Source organism: Ambystoma mexicanum, chromosome 1q (assembly GCF_040938575.1).
Source record: "Ambystoma mexicanum isolate Mex_15411 chromosome 1q, UKY_AmexF1_1, whole genome shotgun sequence".
In the NCBI taxonomy this organism is placed as follows: Eukaryota; Metazoa; Chordata; class Amphibia; order Caudata; family Ambystomatidae; genus Ambystoma; species Ambystoma mexicanum.
This window is the reverse complement of record NC_090922.1, coordinates 297158722-297177362: the sequence shown is the minus strand read 5'-3', so window position 1 is coordinate 297177362 and position 18641 is coordinate 297158722. Positions and strand designations below refer to the sequence as shown.

The following is an 18641-nucleotide window of genomic DNA, read 5'->3' as shown; positions in this document are numbered from 1 at the left end:
CTATTGCTGCAACCAAAATCAAAATAAGGACAAAGCAACCGGTAGTTAAATGTACCTGCCTGTGCTGGCATGCTGTCCAAGCCTTCCCGTTCCCGCTCACGAAAATCACAATGATGACGTCAAACGATAAGAGAATGGCATGGGACTTGCCTAAAGTCACGTGAAGAAGAGTAGGCGGGACGTTGCTATGGTATGTTTCTCGGATGGGAACTAGCCACTACCCAAGAGCTTGTGCAAGACGTACATTGTATTAGACGTAACGTGTAAGTCACCTGATGAGGCCACGTTGCAAGGGCCGTTCTTCTAATGGGAACTGGTCCGTAGCTTTACGGTACCGGAGCAGAGGAATAGCTGCTGAAGGTAAAGGCACCGGCTCCAATACAGTGTCATATATTGGCCTACCGTAGCAGCCTAATTACGTTGATACATTCTTTACGATAACCTTTAGTCACAAAGTACTATGGGGGAGGGATAACGGAGAGATACGGCAGAGAGGCTAGGCAGCTTGTAGTGGAAACAGAGATGGAGAACCACGGTGAGAAGTGAACAATTCCAGAGGTTAGCAATAGAGATGGGCAATAAAGTCAGATGGTCCGATAACTACACATTCAAGCGTCGCCTTTCCAGGCTTTGGCTTTCATATAGAAAACGATTGTCAATCCAACTGGTGAATCAAAGCAAGACCGTACCCCCCAGTATGTGTTGGGTCGTTAAAGGAAATACAGGATTGACGAACAAAGAATAGACTGGACACCCGAGACAACGAGAGAGACCATAGAGCAGGAACAGAGTAGGGGACAAAAAAGGGACGATCCCATGGAGATAGGCAGAAGTGGAAATAATAAATAAAATATCCAACCGTTCGAGTGATCATATAGGTTGGGCGAGTCCATGTTGAAGATGGGGACACGGCTGTTTTATCATAACAGAATGCCATTACATGTTTTAACATGTCCCTCCTCATACTCCATCTTTCTAATGCAAGTCAACGGGAGACGAGCATTCGTCCGCTTTCTGCAACAGTTCCCAAACGCTGACTTTTATAATAGAGCACCAAACAGTCATGGGGTGCAAGAGCACGGGGGAAGAGGTCGGACCAGTGCGAGAGATGATTAGCGTTGGAACTTCGAGAGAAAAGCCATCAATACAGAGCTGGATTGGCCAATAGAGGGATCGAAGGTAGCATATGGAGTGGCCATCCTGTTGACAGATGAGCACAGAGAAGAGCCTCTGCGTACGTTAGGAATAGGACAGTTGTGGTTATGGAGCGAGATAGAAAGAGAAAGCCACACACCTGTAAAGAAGTGGCGGACTTCTACACATAGAGAGCTTCGAAATCGAGTCCAGCGCATAGATTACAGGCAGAGGTAATTCAGACATCATTCTCTAAGGTAGTAAAACTACAGAGAGAGCGGGCCATACAAATAGGAAACCACATTAAGCGACCATAGCAAGAAGGACTACCCTATATAGAGATTGGCCACTTGGAGGGGCCACAGAGGGATCGTAACCTAAAGAAGGACAAGAAAGCGGGACCAGCTGCAGAAGGAGGAATAGCGAGTGGCCACCCATGCTCTTATTCCTTTTATGATACGCACTGGATGTTCTGTTGTTACACTCATGAATTTCAACCCCGAGCATTGTGACGAACACACATGTAAAGTCTGGGAACTCTTTGTAGTCTCGCCTGTAATTTTTACGTTGCATCGGTAAAATTGTTACTGCCTTTGTAATCGCAGCTGACTTGGCAGGCATTAATGTTGTTCATTTTTAAGCAGATCACCACACCAGCAATTTACATTGTATATTGGTAATTGTAATGTTACTTTGCTCTTCCCTATTTTGGGTAGAAAAGAAAGGTGAAAAAGCAAATGCTGCTAACGGAATGTTTACACATTGCTTAAGACATGTTCTTTTCTGATGTTGTACTGATATATAATGCACGAGAACCGGGTAAGGCTGTATGACAGATATTGTTCACCTTACTTTTTCAAGCCTGGGTGGATTTGTTTTGTAGTTGCATTCGTAATTAAAACGTTTTCTCAATTTTAAATTCTGATACCTCCTAATTGTGGAGGGTTACGTAGCAGCGCGCGTATTCAGACGAGGCATGATCATTATTTAGGTGAGGGGTAATAGGATAACACGGACACCACTATGCTTTAATTAGGGGTCTCCGTTTTTTCCTATTACATATTTACCTTTTTCTCTTGTTACCAATAAAGCTTTGTTGGTGCAGTCGCGCCTAGAAACACTTGTGTACAGGCGCGTTTTAAATGCCATATTATATCAGAGCATCCACACCTGTGATTAGAAAAGTTTCCTTTATGTAAAATAAATCGTACCAATAATACACATGCATTTGTTTTTCTGTAATTATGACATATTTCTGCTCGAGTGCCTTTGTTTTTCTTCCCGCTGTTTTAATTTTGAACACCAGTATATAACGCAATTGCTTGTATCATTCTAATACTTTACTACAAATCTGCTATAATAGGCTGTACGATTTGAATCATGTCCTTTTGTTTAGAATAATATACATTGTTCGTATTCGTCCAGGGCGTATTCATCCTTGTCTTCTCGGGCACAAAAGAGGATGAAGCACTCGCCTAATGGAATTGGAGTGTAGGTACAGGAACGGCCAGGAAGGGTTAGGTAGCGCACTTCTTTTCACGCTCAGAAGGCATCATAGTAGTAGTATCGTCATGGAGTACAACACACTTTGAGCTGCGCTGTGCAGATTACCTCTGAAACCACGTTCTTATTTTAATCTGTTTTGGCTTTCTATTCGCTAATTTTACATTTTTTAATTCGATAGTAATGCTATTTGGATGCCTGACTCCTTTTATTTAGTTTAATTTTATTGTATTGGTCATTCGTAAACTGCCTAGTGTATGATTTCATTTTATGTTTTTTTTTCTCTTCCGTTTATGGCCTGTAAAAGAACAGGAGCGTGCCTGTGCTTTGCCTCCCCACTGTCTCAACACAATCTCGTATATATATTTTGACTTCACCATCCCAAGATAGTGGACAGCATTCACAAAAGCTCTTCTGACCTTGGATTGACTTCCCTATGAAGGCACACCAATGAACACTATTGCAGCAAATGCAATACTGTCATGCATGCACAGTCCCTGCATAGGGTACAGCACTTTGTCAAAGTAGCTTTTGAGCTTTTTTGCTCAACAACTCGTAACGTTTATGAAAAAGCAATAATTATATCGTTGGCAAATGATATCCCTCTGATAACGACAGAATCCTTATTGAAACCTCACATATTTGAGCAAAAACTACAGGTAGAGTGTTTGCCTCAACCAGAATCTGGAATGGGTATCTGTTAAATTGTGTCGTCTACAGTAAACAAATCGAATATATGGCCGTGGGGATACCTCGGGGTCAACGCCGACCAACACAGGTTTGAATCCTGGTCCCGCTCTTAGACTGGTCCCCGGTATTAAGCGTGTTATAAAATATTGATTATGGTCTAGTAATTTAAACATGGACTTCCTGCATCTAAAACTCACCTGGATTTTCCCAGGTCTCCCTATAGGCGGTGGACTAGCTTTTTATTGGTAAAAATAAATCTTCTGCAGAAACACTGTCTACTTCAGAACTTGTAGACATGTATCTTTATATGCTAAATGCACTATGTCACTAAAAGACACAGACAATCTAATTGTACTGTGCATACCTCCAGACTTAACATTTTGCGTGACAGAAGAAGCCAGTTACTCTTTGGCTTCGATCTCAATCTCCACTGTGTATTATATTTGATCTTAATTTCTTTTTATAACATGGCACACCTTTAAAAACAAAGCCACTGTTGGTTAACCTAAATGATGTTCAACTTGCACAGATAATTTAAAAACACACGCAAATAATGAGTCGTGCGGTGGACAGAGTTTTTACCTCCAACATCTGTGTTACAGTGGAACCCCTACAGAAATTCCACTGGACAGACCACTTTGACATGCAAATTACCCCCAACTACAAATACTAGACCCAGGAGAAAAAGTATTCAATTTCAGTCCACCTATAAATTGCTAACATATTCTAGCAACCATGGCCCTTTTGGCCCACTAACTAGGGAGGTACAGCCATTAGACCAACCTTACCGTCTACCTATGGCTTTGAATACAAAATGTATAGAGCATTTTAACATTTTGGCCCCAATCAAGGCAACCACATTAAAAAAGATCCATAAAACGCACACAAAAGGTACACATAAGATTTAACAGAGAAGCTTGCAATCGGGAGACCTAAGCAACAATGGTAAAGCTCAGGATGATTTAATTAAAAATTTCTTTATTGGCATTTTGTCATATTTAAATGGCAAATCTGGTGATTTATTCGTGAGAGAATGGAAGAGAGAAAGAAAGAAGCACTCGAAAGAAAACATAAACAACATTAACTGTCTCCGTTCGTTGTCAATATATTCCAATGCAAGCAGTTCCAGTTTGGGGGGATTGTTCAGGGACAAAGGGCCACAGCCATTGTTCGAAAGGTGTTCCAGCTTAGGTGCCACCACGGGTGGCAGGTCACTGTGGCGTTTACGTCGAGGCGTTCACGGGGGCATGTCATCTGAGGGGTGGAACATGCTCCATGTTAGTTGTTTCCAGGCGTCCAATGCCTCGCTTGTGCCATCTACAGATCTGTCAACACTCTCTTCCCAGGCATTAGTTTCCGCGCCCACCCAGCGTTCCAGTCCTCTGTACCATGCGTTATACTGTGGGCCAGCGGGTTGTTTCCAAGCCATTGTGATTGTCCTCTTAGTTAGCACACACGCTATGTCCATGAGTTTCATCGTATGTTTGGATTTAGCCAGCCTGGGGTAGGTTCCTAGTAGGCATTCACTGGGGGACCATTCGTATTGTCATGCCTGCTCTTTTACAGGCCTGCTCCACACCCGCCCAGAGGCTCTGCACCTTTGTGCATTTCCATAGCATGTGAAACAGGTCTTCCTCGTTAGTGTTGCACCAGACACAGTTGCGTAGTGTCTGCCCGTTGAACTTCGCTATTTTGTGTGGGGTTAAGTACCTGCGGTATAATACGTTTAGCTGTGTGAGGCGGAACATGGAATTCCTAGATACTTCTTTGGGGTAAATAAGCGCCCTGTCCCATTCCTTGTCGGTCATTGCCGTCCCCAGGTCTTTTCCCCACCTAGATACCAGTGTGGCGCTGCGAGGATTCGGGATGTCACTTAGTTGGCTGTATATTTGGGATACCGGTCTCCCTCCCTCCCTGAGGTTATATAACAATGTCACGAGGGGGTCCGCTACTGGTTCCTGAGGGCAGGTCTCCCACTTAGCCCGTGCTATCCTGCGGATTCTTTGGTACCACAAGAACTGGCCGCTAGGCATGCCATCCTCTTCTTGTAGCGAAGCAAACTCTCAGAAGGTGCCCCCTGCATACAAGTCCCCCCAGGTATAAACTCTGCCTCTTTCCCAGAGTCTAATGTTCTTCAGATCTGCACTAGATTTGCATAGGTCTGCGATCAGTGGAATTTCCAGTGAGTATGGGTGCTTCGCACGTAAGAGTGTTTTGGACCTGTGCCATATTTCCCTGCCCAGTTCAACGAGTAAAGGCTCCTCCCTCAGGAGCTGTCGGGGCACCCAGATGAGTTCCTTCAGTTGTATTGGGGAAACCATTTGGCGCAGTAGGGTTGTTTCGGACGTGGTGTCGTCCGCCAGCCACTTAGTTATGAAACTAAATTGTGCCGCTAAATAATATTTCTCCAGGTTTGGAAGCTGTATTCCTCCCTGTCTATATGGAAGGACGAGTGTGGAGAGTGCCAGTCTGTGCCTGTTTTTCCCCCATGGGAATTCTCGAAGCAGTGTGTCGAGCAGGCGAAAGAAAGGGGCATTAATGTAGTAGTGCACGTTTTGGAACCCGTATAGAAATCTAGGAAGGACAATCATTTTAATGATTGAAGCCCTGCCCATCATGGATAGGGGAAGCTTAGACCAGAAGCCTATTGATTTGCGCAGGGTGGGAAGCGCTGTCCTGGTGTTGCGCTCATGCATTAGCGTAGGGTGTGCATGATGTTAATCCCAAGATATCGAAATGAGTTAGTTTGCCACTGTATTCCCACCGAAGGGAGGTCTTCTACATTCCTTCCCCTCCGGTCTGCTAGGGGGAACAGGCAAGATTTTTGCCTGCTAAATTGTATCCCAGAGACCCTGGAGTAGTTGTCCAGGACCTCCAGCATGGTTGGTACATTCAGATGCGGGTCCATGACATACAAGAGAACATCGTCCGCATACAGGGAGATTACGTGGTACACCCCCCCCCACCCGTATGCCCGCGTCGAAGAATTGCTTCCTGAAGGAAATGGCGATGGGTTCTAACCCCAATATATAAAGCGTGGGCGATAGCGGGCAGCCCTGTCTGGTTAACCTTCCTATATCCAATGCTGCAGAGACGCACTTCCCGGACTTCACCCGCGCTCTTGCTTTAGTGTAGAGCACTTTCACCCATCAATAATGCGTACATGCCTTTTTTCTGATTGATCTGGTCTATTATGTGTTGGAGCCTGCGTAGGTTCAGAGTGGTGTTGCGGCCCGGTACAAAGCCATTTTGGTCAGTGTGGACTATTTCGCCTATAGCTCCGGTCAGCCTCTTGGCCAGTATTGTGGTAAGAATTTTGACGTCATAGTTTAGCATTACGAGATAGTGATATGAGCCGCACTCGTCTGCGGGTTTGTTGGGTTTGAGTATTGAGACCACAAGAGTTTCTCTCATGCTGTCAGGCAAGACTCCCTGTTCTAGTGCCTCTTGAAAGACCTTGTGTAGTATGGGTGTCAGGGATGATTCATAGGATTTGTAAAATTCTGAGGGCAGCTCATTACTGCCAGGTGCCTTACAAGTAACTAGGGATTTCTTTGCCTCTGTTATGTCTTCTGTGGTTATGTCTGCTTCCGGTGCTTCGGTATGTGTGGGGAATAGTGTGGGCAGTCCTATCTCGTCCAGAGTGTTTGTGATCTGCTCTAGGGGAATCTGGTCTTCGTGGGAGTACAGCTGAGCGTAAAAGTGCTTGAAGGTGTCGTTAATGCTCAGCTGCGTCTGTTGTAAGGTTCCATTTTCGTCTTTTAGTGCAGTGATTAGGTATCTGGGGTGTTCTTTCTTGCAGAGCCAGGCCAGGATGTGGCTGGGTTTGTCTGCTTCAGCGTGTGCCCTAGTGGTTCTGTTGGTGTAGTCGGATTGAGCGAGCCTGCCCCAAGCCTCCTTGCATTCCTCTCTGAGTGTTCTAAGGGCATCTTCCCCTTGTGTACTATCCGGGAGGGTGGACTCTAGCCTCTCGATTTCCTTCTCCTGGCTCTCCAATTCCGACTTTAACAGCCTTCTGATCCCTCCCGCTATAATCTCTCCTCACATTACCACCTTCAGAGCATCCCATGCCGTGCTCCCCTTGTCTACGCTTCCTATGATGTCTCTATGTAATTCTCTATGGAGTCACGGAGTTCGTCCCTGAATGCCTGGTCCTTCCGGGGTTCTATTGGCATTCTCCACATGGGAATGGGGGGTCTGCGGCCAGTGTTGTTCCACTCCACCAGCAGGGGTGTGTGGTCTGAGATAGTTCTCCCCAGGTATTGCGCCTTTTCTGTTTGGAACGCATGTTCCCTTCCGACAAAGATATAGTCTAGACTGGTGTAGAGACCGTGTGGGGATGAAAAATAAGAATATCCTCTTTCCCCCGGGTGTAGTTCTCGCCAGGTGTCAGCCAGTTCCAGGCGTTCGAGCATGGAGTGCAGTGCTGTTGTGGCCGCCGTCGGGCCGCTTGTGGGGGGGTTTGGACCTGTCCAGATTTGGGTTGTTCATGCAATTGAAGTCCCCCCACCCCTCCCAAACAAAAAAGCCATTCCTGTGCTGTGCAATTTTCGCATACATTGAGTTCAGGTGGGCTGGGATATTGGTATTGGGGTAATACAAATTCACAATGCATACCTCTGTTTTTTCAATGTGGCCCCATAGTATCACAAATCTGCTCTCCGGGTCTTTCTCTGACTTAGTCCGAAGGGGTGGTGGGTATCAATCCAAGTGAACACACCCCTTGCGTACCTGGAATAGGTGGCTCCAAACCCTTGTCCGCCCCAGTGGTCTTGCAGTTTGGTCACCGACTCCTCTGTACAGTGGTTCTCCTGTAGCAGGGCTATCCCAACCTTCTTCCTTCAAAGATATGACTTGATTTGATTTCTGCGAAGGTAGGTGCCCAGTCCTTGCACATTCCACGTCAGCACTTTAATCCCTGTCACCATGCTGTTTCGGGGGGGGGGGTCCTGGGTTTTTTGGCCCCCTGTCGTTAATTTTCGCTGCGGTCCCTGAGCAGGAGGGGTGTCCCGCCTTCCCATGGTGCTGCCCCCTCAAGCCCGCTCCCTCCTCCGACCATCCAAGGGTCTTTGCATTTTTATTTGGAGACTTCTAAACAGTGTTAACCTTCATTCCGGTGAATGATGAACAACAAAGAACTGCCTCCAGCAGTTGCTTTTGACTGGCAACGCTCAGAGGCTCCCGCGTCGTCTGGACCGTTCCAGGTCATTAGGCGTGGGTGTTGTGCCGGCACCTGGACAGGTTTTGGAGGGGTGGGTTGTAGTGAGCTGCATGTGTGGTTCCCGGAGCTCCGTCCGGAGTAGCTAACAGCGGTGTTGCAGCAGGTTGCTTGTGTTCTCATCCACATTTGCAGATAATATTGTTGCAGCAATAGTCGGACTTTGTTGACTTGCATCATGCGCTCGTGTGTTATCGTGTGCAGGCTTGGGCGCATTTTGCTTCTTTCTCATCTGGCATCCGCTTGCAACGTGGGTTCCTCTTCTCCGTCTAGGTGTTATGCTCCAGCCACATGTTCGCTGCAGCTGGGGTCTCCAAAAATATCGCCTTTCCAGGGGTCTCCAAAAATATCGCCTTTCCATTGTAGATAACCTTCAGGCGGGAGGGCTAAAGCAACATGTATTTAATGTTGAGTTTTCGAAACCTCGCCTTCACAGGCACAAAATAATTCCTCGCACGTTGCACTGTGGGGGTGTAATCTGGATACATTACTATCTTGGAGTTGTTTTGTGTCTCCCCTCCCTCCCTTGAGTACTTCAGTATCGTTTCTCTGTCGCAAAAGTTTAAGATTTTCCCAATTATTGGGCGTGGGTGTGATCTTGGCGGGGGCCGTTTTTGCAGAGATCTGTGGGCCCGTTCCACAGAGAATCCCTGGGTGATTTTTCCGGCCCCGATTTCTTGTAGGAGCAAGGTCTCCACGGAGTTGGTTGGGGTTGATCCCTCCATGTCCTCTGGTATTCCAAGTATACGCATATTGCTGCGGCGGGCGCGCCCCTCCGTTCGCTTGCAGGTCGGAGGTGGTCTCGACAGTGCTCTGCAGACTAGCTTCTGCTGTGGTTACACTCTCTGCCAGGTTGTGGGCATCCTGATGCATCAGCTGCATGTCTAACTTGACCTCCTTAATTTTGGTGTCAATGAACGACCTGAGCGCTGCTATGGCTTGGAGCACCTGTGTATCCATGGGGTCTTAGTCGTGAACGGGTGGTTCTTCGTCAGTGGCGGCTTTGTGCTGTGATTGTTGCTTGGGCCTCGCCACTGCGAATTAATCCATTATGGACGATTTAGGCTTGTTTCTGGGGGGAGGGGAGACATCCTCAGTGTGGTTTCTCGAGTTGTCGTGGTGGTATTGGCCTGGGTGAGGGATTGCTGCTATTTGGCAGGTGTATAGTCGTTTTGCAGGGCCTTGGTGGGGCTTCGCCTAGTTTTAGGTGAGCTTGGGCACTTATATGTGGAATTGTGTTGCTTTTCGTGGTGGTGTTATCCGGGGTGCAGGTCCTGGGGCTGTCTCCGGTGTTGAATTCCAAGTGTGGTGTGTTGCCGTTTCAGGCGTGTTCCAATTCCACCAGTGCACCCCAGGATTTTGTGCAGCAGTGTTCCTGCAGGCCGTGTGGGGTCCACCTCTTCTCTGGCAGGGTCTGGGGCTTTAGTGAGGGTCCAGACGCCAGGGCCTTGTTTCCAATGTTGGTGTTATGTGGTGGTGGTGTTGGGGGGGGCGGCAGTGCGCCGCTGCATGCTGTCTGTTGGTGCTTGTGGATGGGTCTGAATGTGGTCTCAGTTGTGTTCCCGTGCCCGCTCCAGGGCTCGGAGATTACTTGTGTGCTGTGCCCACATAGGCTGTGTTACAGCGTGCCTAGTCGTGGGTGTCAGTGCGACTTCAGGCTGCTGGTGTCCCCCGAGTACCTCTCCTCGGTCCTGGTGCAGGCGGGGTGTCTCTTCTCCTGGCAGGCCTTCTCCGGGCCCCCCAGCGAGTCCCACCAGCCTGCCGTTCTCCCAGGCCTGTTCTAGTTCTAGTTTGTCCACGGTTGAAGTGTTGCGGGCTGGTGCCAGCGTGGATCGCAGCGCGGGCCGAGGCTTCATCTCCGACAACAGCAGCCGTTGTCTTCGAGCAGCTGCACCCGTCCCGCTCAGTGTCATGGGCACAGCGGGATTGCCTGCACCTGCCGGCACGATGTCTTCTCGCTTCCAGTTGAGGTGGCCGCTCACTCCTCAGGTCGGGTCGCGGCCTCCCTCGCACTCCGGCCGTCAGCCTCACCGGGTGCTCCTGCAGCCAGTTGTCTCCGCTGCGTTAGCCCCGGAGTACTTCGCCTCTGTGGTCGGGGCCTTCCACTGTGTAATGCCATCCAGGCGTGCGGCAAGCAGTCCAGGCGGGATCCGCAGAGTTTGGCGGGGCCTCATCCGCTCGTGGCTTCCACATGGGCACTTTGCTTCTGATGCGCCCTTCCCCCACCGCTCTTCGGGCTGCTGCTCAGGCCGCCATCCTGCGTGCCTGGGGGTCCGCTTTCTGTGGCTTCGTTTCACATGGAGCCAGCTCCGATTTTCACCGTTCCTGTGGCCGTAGTGTGCAGAGCGCCTCTGTGTTTGCAGGGCTCAAGGTTGTGTGAAGCTGCGATTATCAAGGATCGTAGTAGGATCTGGACGGAGCTCCTCCGAGGCTTGCCTTCACTCCATGAGCTCAAGCCACGCCCCCTAACGCTAAGGATGATACATGCAACCTAAAACTACTTCAGAAATCTATTAAAATCATATTCTATAAACCACAAAAACCTATAACACAAGTGGCGCCCAGTATTTCCCCAAAACATCTTAGAGTAACTTGAGTGCAGTCAACTATATATTTGGTAAAGGAACTCGATAACCCCTACTTTGGAGGTCTGTGAGAACAGTGGTAGTTTCTTTAGGGCAAGGGGGCACCTGATAGGAGACGATCTTGGCAACTCTAAGCCAGCAGGTTCTCTGATTCCATTTCTGCCATTCCAGAATCTCTTGACCCTATTATCTTCCCAGCTCTACAAAACAATATAGCCAGCTCTCTCCAACTGATTTTTGAACATACTAAATCTGTGGATGTAAACAGTTTGCATCATGTGGTATACATGATGCAAACTGTTTAGATCCACAGATTTAGTACCAATTTTACAACGTCCTTATTTTGGAAAACTGCTTGAAAAATAAGTAGTGGCACAGCATGTCGAATAGATGTTCTAAACACCTACCATGCAGGTTTCACCCAAAAATGACCACAGAACCTGCCATTAGGTCAGTAATGTAGGACAGTAGGAGTATGACAGATGATGGCATGGACTCCCTGACGTTACTAGATCTATCGGCATTTTTGATACCATGGACTACGCCATCCTCCTGGAATCACTCAAACATATGGCCATTACTAAGTGCTCTGGCGGATACAATCTTACTTGGATAAGCAGTCACAATCCGTTGTGCTGGGAGACTTTCACTTTAAAATCTTGAAACTGAAAAAGGCCACCAGGGGGCGCACAGGCAATGGCTGCCTGATTTCTGCGCTCCGCCACCGGCCAGGTCTGAATCGGGATTGAGCTCCCCCATAGATCCCCCCGAGGCGAAAGAACGGGTGGTAGAGCGGGGTGAACCCCTTGTGCCCCCGCGGAGCGAAACAGCGGGGTCGAGGGACCCAGGGAAAGCGGAGATTCAGGGCCGCGGATCCAAGGCCGCGGGACCAGCAGCGGAGGTGCGTCAGAGGGCCCGGACGGCGCGTAGCCGAAAGTAGGAGCCGAGGACCACCGCACTGGAGACAGGCAAGGGAGAGCCGACCTCCGACGCCGCGGCGACCGCCCATCCCCCGTGGCTCCAACGCAGAGTGAGAACCGGTGGGACCCACCCGGGGGTGAGGACCGCCGACGGAGAAGGCGGGCACCGCGTGGGAGACGCGCCCGACCCGGGGAGTGGAGTAGGAGAGGAGCATAGGCCCGAACAGGCCACGAAGAGGTGAGAGTCCCGGGGCGGACTCAGGGACCCCAGGTGGGGGTGGCGGACTGTCTACGGGGCGGTTGGCAGCCTCCCCGCACCCCCACCCACACAGTCAGCGGGGGGAAGCGCCCTCACGGCCAACATCGCGAGCGGGCCGCACCAACGGCCGGGCACCCCACCCGCGGTAAGGAAGACACAAGGGGCAAGGAAGGCCCGGAAGACGCCGGGTGTGAGGCCCCCGCCGGGGAACGGCGGGGCGAGTGCCCACCCTGAGGGGTCCCCCAGGCACGGCAGGAGCAGGCGGGAGGAGAAAGAAGTGACGGATCCCCTCGGCCCCGCCACCGGAGAGGGCTCTGGGCCCAAGCAGCACGACATAAGGGCAAACAATCCCCCCCCAAGGAGGACACAGAGGGCACAGAAAGCCCGGCGGTCACCGGGTGTGAGGCCCCCGCCCGAGACAGGCAGGGCGTGTGCCCGCCCTTCCACGAGCTCAGGTGATCCCGCGAGGTGACCCTCCAGGAGCCCCCCCCAGCCCAAGTACAACCAACGGAGCGTCCAGGGGGAGACTGAATGGACTGGCAAAAGAGTCTACAGAAATACCGCTACCGAGACCCAAGCCCACACGGAAGAGACCCGGCTTGTGCCCGGGAGATAGCCCATTCAGAGGCCACTACCCACGCAACGGAGGCAATGGAGAGGCGCTTTGCATCCATATTACAAGAAATTAGAGACATGCGCTCCGACAAAGCCCAGAAACTGGAGAAGATGGACCGACGGGTTGACAAAGTGGAGGACAGACTCCTGCAGGTTGAATCCAACCAATCCTCCTCAACAACCCTGGAGATAGAGACTAACATGAGGTTAGCAGCTCTGGAGAAGGAGGAGGAGAGGTCCAGACAAATGGATGATTTCGAGAATAGAGAACGAAGAAACAACCTCAGGTTTTTTGGAGTTCCGGAGGCAGAGGGGGAAACGGAGAGAGAGCTTACCAGAATGGTGCGGAGCATAATAGCCCTCCTCTTCGACGAGGAGATGACCGCTGAGCTCACATTTGACCGGGTACACAGGGCGGGAGGACGAGCAGGGGGCCCTCGCTCGATCCTGGTCCGGTTCCACTACTACCTAGAGAAAACACGGGTTCTGGAAGCAGCCAGGAAGACTCGAGAGATAACGTACAATAATTCACAGGTCTCCATCTTTCAGGACCTCTCTGAATACACTCTTTCCAAACGCAGGATGTGCCGCCCCCTCACACAGCTGCTGAAGGACAAGGGAGTACGATATAGATGGGGCTTTCCCTTCTCCCTGACTTTCGAATATCAGGGCCAACGGACGACGCTGATCACTGAGGAGGACATTAAAGGAGCCATCCAGGACTATGTGGTGGACCCGCCCCCCCGAAGGGAGCCATCAGGACCGGCGACGGGCAGAGCGGGCGGCCCGGGCCCGGCGAGCGAAAGGAGAAAGAAATCTGGGGCACGGAAATTTAGAAAAATGAACACACCCTCTCCAGCGAAAGAAGCAGAGCGAAATGACTCGGAGGGATGATTACCAAGGGGGTCCCAGCCAGCACTGGCGCGAAAGACCGGTCCCCCGGAACGTCCGGAGTTAGCAGACTAACTACAAGACAGTAACACGGGGACCGCCGAAAGGCAAGAACGATCCCAGAATCAGGCTGAACAGCAAGTACAAAAGGAGGCAATTACAGGAAAGAAATCGGGGGGGGGGGGGCTCACACGAAAGAGATTCCATAAGGAATGCCTGGCCGAAAGGGGCAGGCTGGTGGTCCGGCCAAAAAGCCAGTAATGGCGGAACTATCTGGCTGGACGCCGGGGGAGGGGGTGGGGGTTTATGACCAAGTTGGGGTTTGTTTGTTGGGGATAGGGTTAGAGGGGCTGTTGGGGGTTCATTTCAATAGTGTCCAACCGGTGAATCAAGGGGAGCGAAAAGGGAGAACCGATGCGAAATTGTTGACCAGTATGGCAGGAAACATTGACTATGGCTGACAGCCATCCGGCCCTGGGAGTGGGCACCCTGAACGTGAGGGGACTGAACACCCCCACAAAAAGATCTCTGATTTGTAGAGAGTTTAAGCAGGCGAAACTAGACCTACTGTTTGTCCAAGAGACACACTGGGCTAGGGGGAAGGAGCCCAGGATGCAGGGGGGTGGAATTGAGGAGGTTTATCACGCTTCCCACAGATCTAAAAAAAAGGGGGGTGGCCATATTAATAGGAAGGAGCGTAGGGTTTGAGAAGGAGGCGATCTTGAAAGATCCTGAAGGCCGTTACCTGCTGATACGGGGCACCCTACAGGGGGCCTCCATCACCCTTGCGGTAGTGTACGGCCCGAACGAAAACCAGGCCCAATTCTGGGAGGAAACTAGGGACAAGCTCAGGCTATTCATGAAGGGCCCACTAGTGGTGGGAGGTGACTTTAACATGGTCCTGGATCCCACCTTAGATAGGAAGCGGATGGGCCCCCTCGACCCCAGGCCTGTAGAAGAGGCCATGGCACAGAGCTTCCGGAGAGTAAATGAGGACCTGGGCCTGATAGATACTATCCCGACCCCGAGGACAGGGATCCCCTCCTTCACTTACCACTCTGCTATACATAATTCATTCTCCAGGATAGATTACATCCTAACAGACGACAGTCTTTGCCCGGTTGTATCAGACTTCAGGATAGACCAAGTCCCCTGGTCGGACCACGACATGGTCCGCATCAGCATCACAAAAGAAGTAGGGAATAGGGAATAGGGAAAGCAAAGGGCGCTGGAAATGTAATGACGCCCTGTTAAAGGATGAGGTCATTGCTCAGGAGGTCTTGGACTCCATAACAGAGTTCTTTGAGCTTAATGACAACGGAGAGGTGAACACGCACACGCTCTGGGACGCCTTCAAGGCAACCCTAAGAGGAGTCCTCATAAAGATAGGTGCCCTAAAGAAGAGGGAGAGATTGGCCCAGGAGAAAGCCCTGTGAGAAAAGATAGCCAGGCTCCAGCCGGAGGGATCCCCGACCCAACCCCTAGACCGCGACCGGGTGGCAGCACTGGCGGACTATAGGCTCCAGCTTAAAAACCTCCTCCTACACAAAACGGAGAGGAGTCTTCAAATGGTTAAGCAAAAATATTATGAGAAAGGGGACAAGGCGGACAGGATCCTAGCCTGGAAGTTAAGGGAGGTACAGAAAAGCAGGAGGGTAAAGGAAGTGAGGGACACCCGGGGACTCTTGGGATGTGACTCTCCCCACATAAGAGAGGCTTTCCGGCAATACTATAGAACCCTCTATTCATCCGAATGCGAAGGGGACGACACCCAGATAGAAAACTTCCTGGACTCAATACAGATCCCGTCCCTCTCCGGGGAAATGTCCGAGGGGTTGGAGGGCCCGATAACCGAGGATGAGGTGGACAAGGTGATTAGTGGGATGAAGGTGGGCACTACCCCGGGGGAGGACGGCTTTTCCGTCCTCTTCTACAAGAGATTTTGCTCCACTCTGGCCCCTTACCTAGCAAGGGTCTTCAATGCGGTGCTGGAGGGTGACATCCTCCCAGATTCTATGATGGGAGCTATTATAGCAGTCTTACCCAAAGAGGGAAGGGACCCAGCGGATTGCTCTTCCTATCGCCCCATATCACTATTAAACATTGACGTCAAGATCTTGGCCAAGGTGGTGGGGAGGAGGATGGAAGGTATCATGCCGAAACTAGTACACGGGGACCAGGTGGGCTTCATTAGAGGAAGGCAGGGGTCCGATAACATCCGCAAAACAATAGACCTCCTCCACTTCGCCCAATCATCGGACTTGGACGCCTGCGTCCTTTCCCTGGACTCCGAGAAGGCCTTTGATAGGGTGGAGTGGCGCTACATGGAGCTCCTCCTCCGGAGGATGGGTTTTGGTACTCACATTATGCTTTGGATATCCGCCCTCTATCGGGCCCCAAAGGCAAGGGTACAGGTGAATGGGACATTGTCTGAATCATTCCCCCTCTCCCGCGGGACAAGGCAGGGATGCCCACTCTCTCCCCTGATATACGTCCTTACGATGGAGGCGTTGGCAATAGCGGTCAGAGCCAGCCCAGATATTAGAGGTATCAAAAGGGGTGAGGTAGAATTTAAGCTCTCCCTATTTGCGGATGATGTCCTGGCCTACCTGGTGGACCCGGTTTCCTCACTCCCCCCCCTTCCTGGCCCTGGTCTCTGCGTTTGGTCGCTTCTCAGGCCTAAAAATTAACACGGGGAAATCCGTCATGCTACCAATGAGGACAACAGACCCAGTGCTAGACCCCTTGGTTAGGTTTCACGGGATTAAGGTGGGTAAGGTTGCCATAAAATATCTGGGGGTACTTCTCACCAGGGATCTAGCGAATCTAGGAGCAGCTAATTATAACCCCATGATTGCGGTGATCACTTCAGATTTAAGGAGATGGGGGAAGATGATCCTCTCTTGGTACGGCCGAATGACCGCAATCAAAATGAACATACTCCCTCGGCTCCTGTACCTCTTCACTGCACTCCCGACTAGGGTCCCAGCACAGAGCTTCAGAGACTTGCAGAACGGGGTACGAGACTTTGTATGGCAAGGGAAAACTCCAAGAACCGGAAGGGCTACGCTGACCCTGCCAAGGGAGGAGGGGGGATTTGGGCTACCGGATTTCCACCTATACTTCTGCGCGGCCCAACTGCGCGTCCTCCTGGAGCACATGAAGGAGGGGCTGGGAACGTACTGGTCCTACCTGGAAGACATGGACGCTCACCCCCTAAAGGTCAGAGACCTCCTATGGGCCCCACGCAAAACGATCCCGAAACACTTAAAATCACACCCGACCCTGGGAGTCCTCTGGGACATCTGGAAAGAGGGCCCCAGCACCGCTCATCTTACCACATGGCCCTCTCCAATGTCCTCTCTATGGGGTCACCCTATCAACTTAGGAGGGCAGGGGTTCAGGAACTCTCAGACTTGGTCAGATAGGGGCCTGGAGTGGGCAGGACAGATGTTCAGAGAAGGCGAATTTCTGCCTTATGAGGACTTGAAAGCTGCCCTCGGACAGGGATCACTCTCAATCTTCGAGTACCTCCGCCTGAAGGGCATCCTTTGCGCCAAAGCATGGGGCCCAAACCTGAGTAGGCAGTTGACCCCTTTTGAGAAGCTGCTAGACTCTGCGACGTCCAGGAAGGGGGCAGTGCCCAGTGTGTATAAACTACTGAATACCTACAACCTCAAAGGAAGAAGGGACTTCCGCCGGTTCTGGGACGACCTGGCGGGCGAGGAGATCTCCGAGGACGCCTGGGCCAAAATATTCAAGATAGCATTCCATGGAAACCTATTCACCTCGGACATGGAGCATAACTTTAAGATAATACAGGGGTGGCACAGAGACCCGGTAAAACTGTCCAAAATGTTCTCCGGGGTGTCCCCGAGGTGTCCGAGAGGTTGCGGTCAGACAGGATCTAGAAGCCACATGTGGTGGCACTGCCCGAAAGTACAGTCCTACTGGGAGTCGGTGAGGGGTTGGATAAAGGAAGTAACGGAGGATAGTCTGCCGCTAAACCCTTTAACGATGTTGCTGGGCCTCCCCCCGGAGGACACAGAGCTCCACCGATACCCAAGGATGTGGCAAACCATGCTGAGAGCGGGCAGGGTAGCCCTGGCCCAAAAATGGAAGAGTCCCGAACCCCCATCCAAGGAGGACTGGCTGAAAAAAGTAAAAAACATGTTCTTGATGGACAAATTAACCGCCATGGTGAATAATGACTCCAGCTCATTCCTTACAGACTGGTACGGGGTGCAGCAGTCCTGGGGATGGGATGTCCACTGAACTTAAGGGAAGGTGCTTCTCCAGAAAGGAACGGGTCTAGTCCAGCAAGACAGAAAGATACGGACTGGGTCCCCGCTTCCGGGGGTACGGAGGCGTTAAGCCAACCAGAGAAGCGGTCACAATTCGCACCGACCTCGAGGCTCAAGAGACAGAGCCACATAGGGAGTCTCCCAAAGACAAACAACCGGAATGGATACGGGGGGGAGGGGTTCGGGGGGGCTACCAAGGGAGGGGGGGAGGGGTCATTCAGTTCTTTCTTTGTTGTTTGTCACATAAAAAATGCAAATAAAAACTAAAGTTTAAATAAAAATAAATAAAATCTTGAAACTACAATGCTGAGTTCTTCAGCGCTGAGTGCACTTGCAACTAATTTTCAATATGTACCTGAAACCCTTCACCAAGGTTTTGCACTCATTTGGACGGCATATTTCCATGTGTCATGAAAATTGTGGTGAAGTCGTATAATTAAAAGATGAGTTCAATTTACCAAATGCATTACCTCAGTTAATCACTGGATGTAAGCAGGCTGACATGTAATGGCTCAAAACAGG

The 18641-nt window shown here is 50.8% G+C and overlaps 1 protein-coding gene across 3 annotated transcripts in view; it reads left to right on the top strand.

The window, feature by feature from the left end:
- Window positions 1–234: 234 nt before the first annotated feature.
- The window catches only part of LOC138527486 (zinc finger protein 25-like), a 778719-nt gene continuing 760312 nt past the window's right edge, over window positions 235–18641 (top strand). For 2 of the 3 annotated variants that reach the window (XM_069638740.1, XM_069638722.1), the window contains exon 1: window positions 235–360. The gene's annotated coding sequence lies outside the window, so the exon portion shown is untranslated. The remainder of the gene's footprint in view (window positions 361–18641) is intronic. The other variant, XM_069638730.1, reaches the window with a different exon arrangement.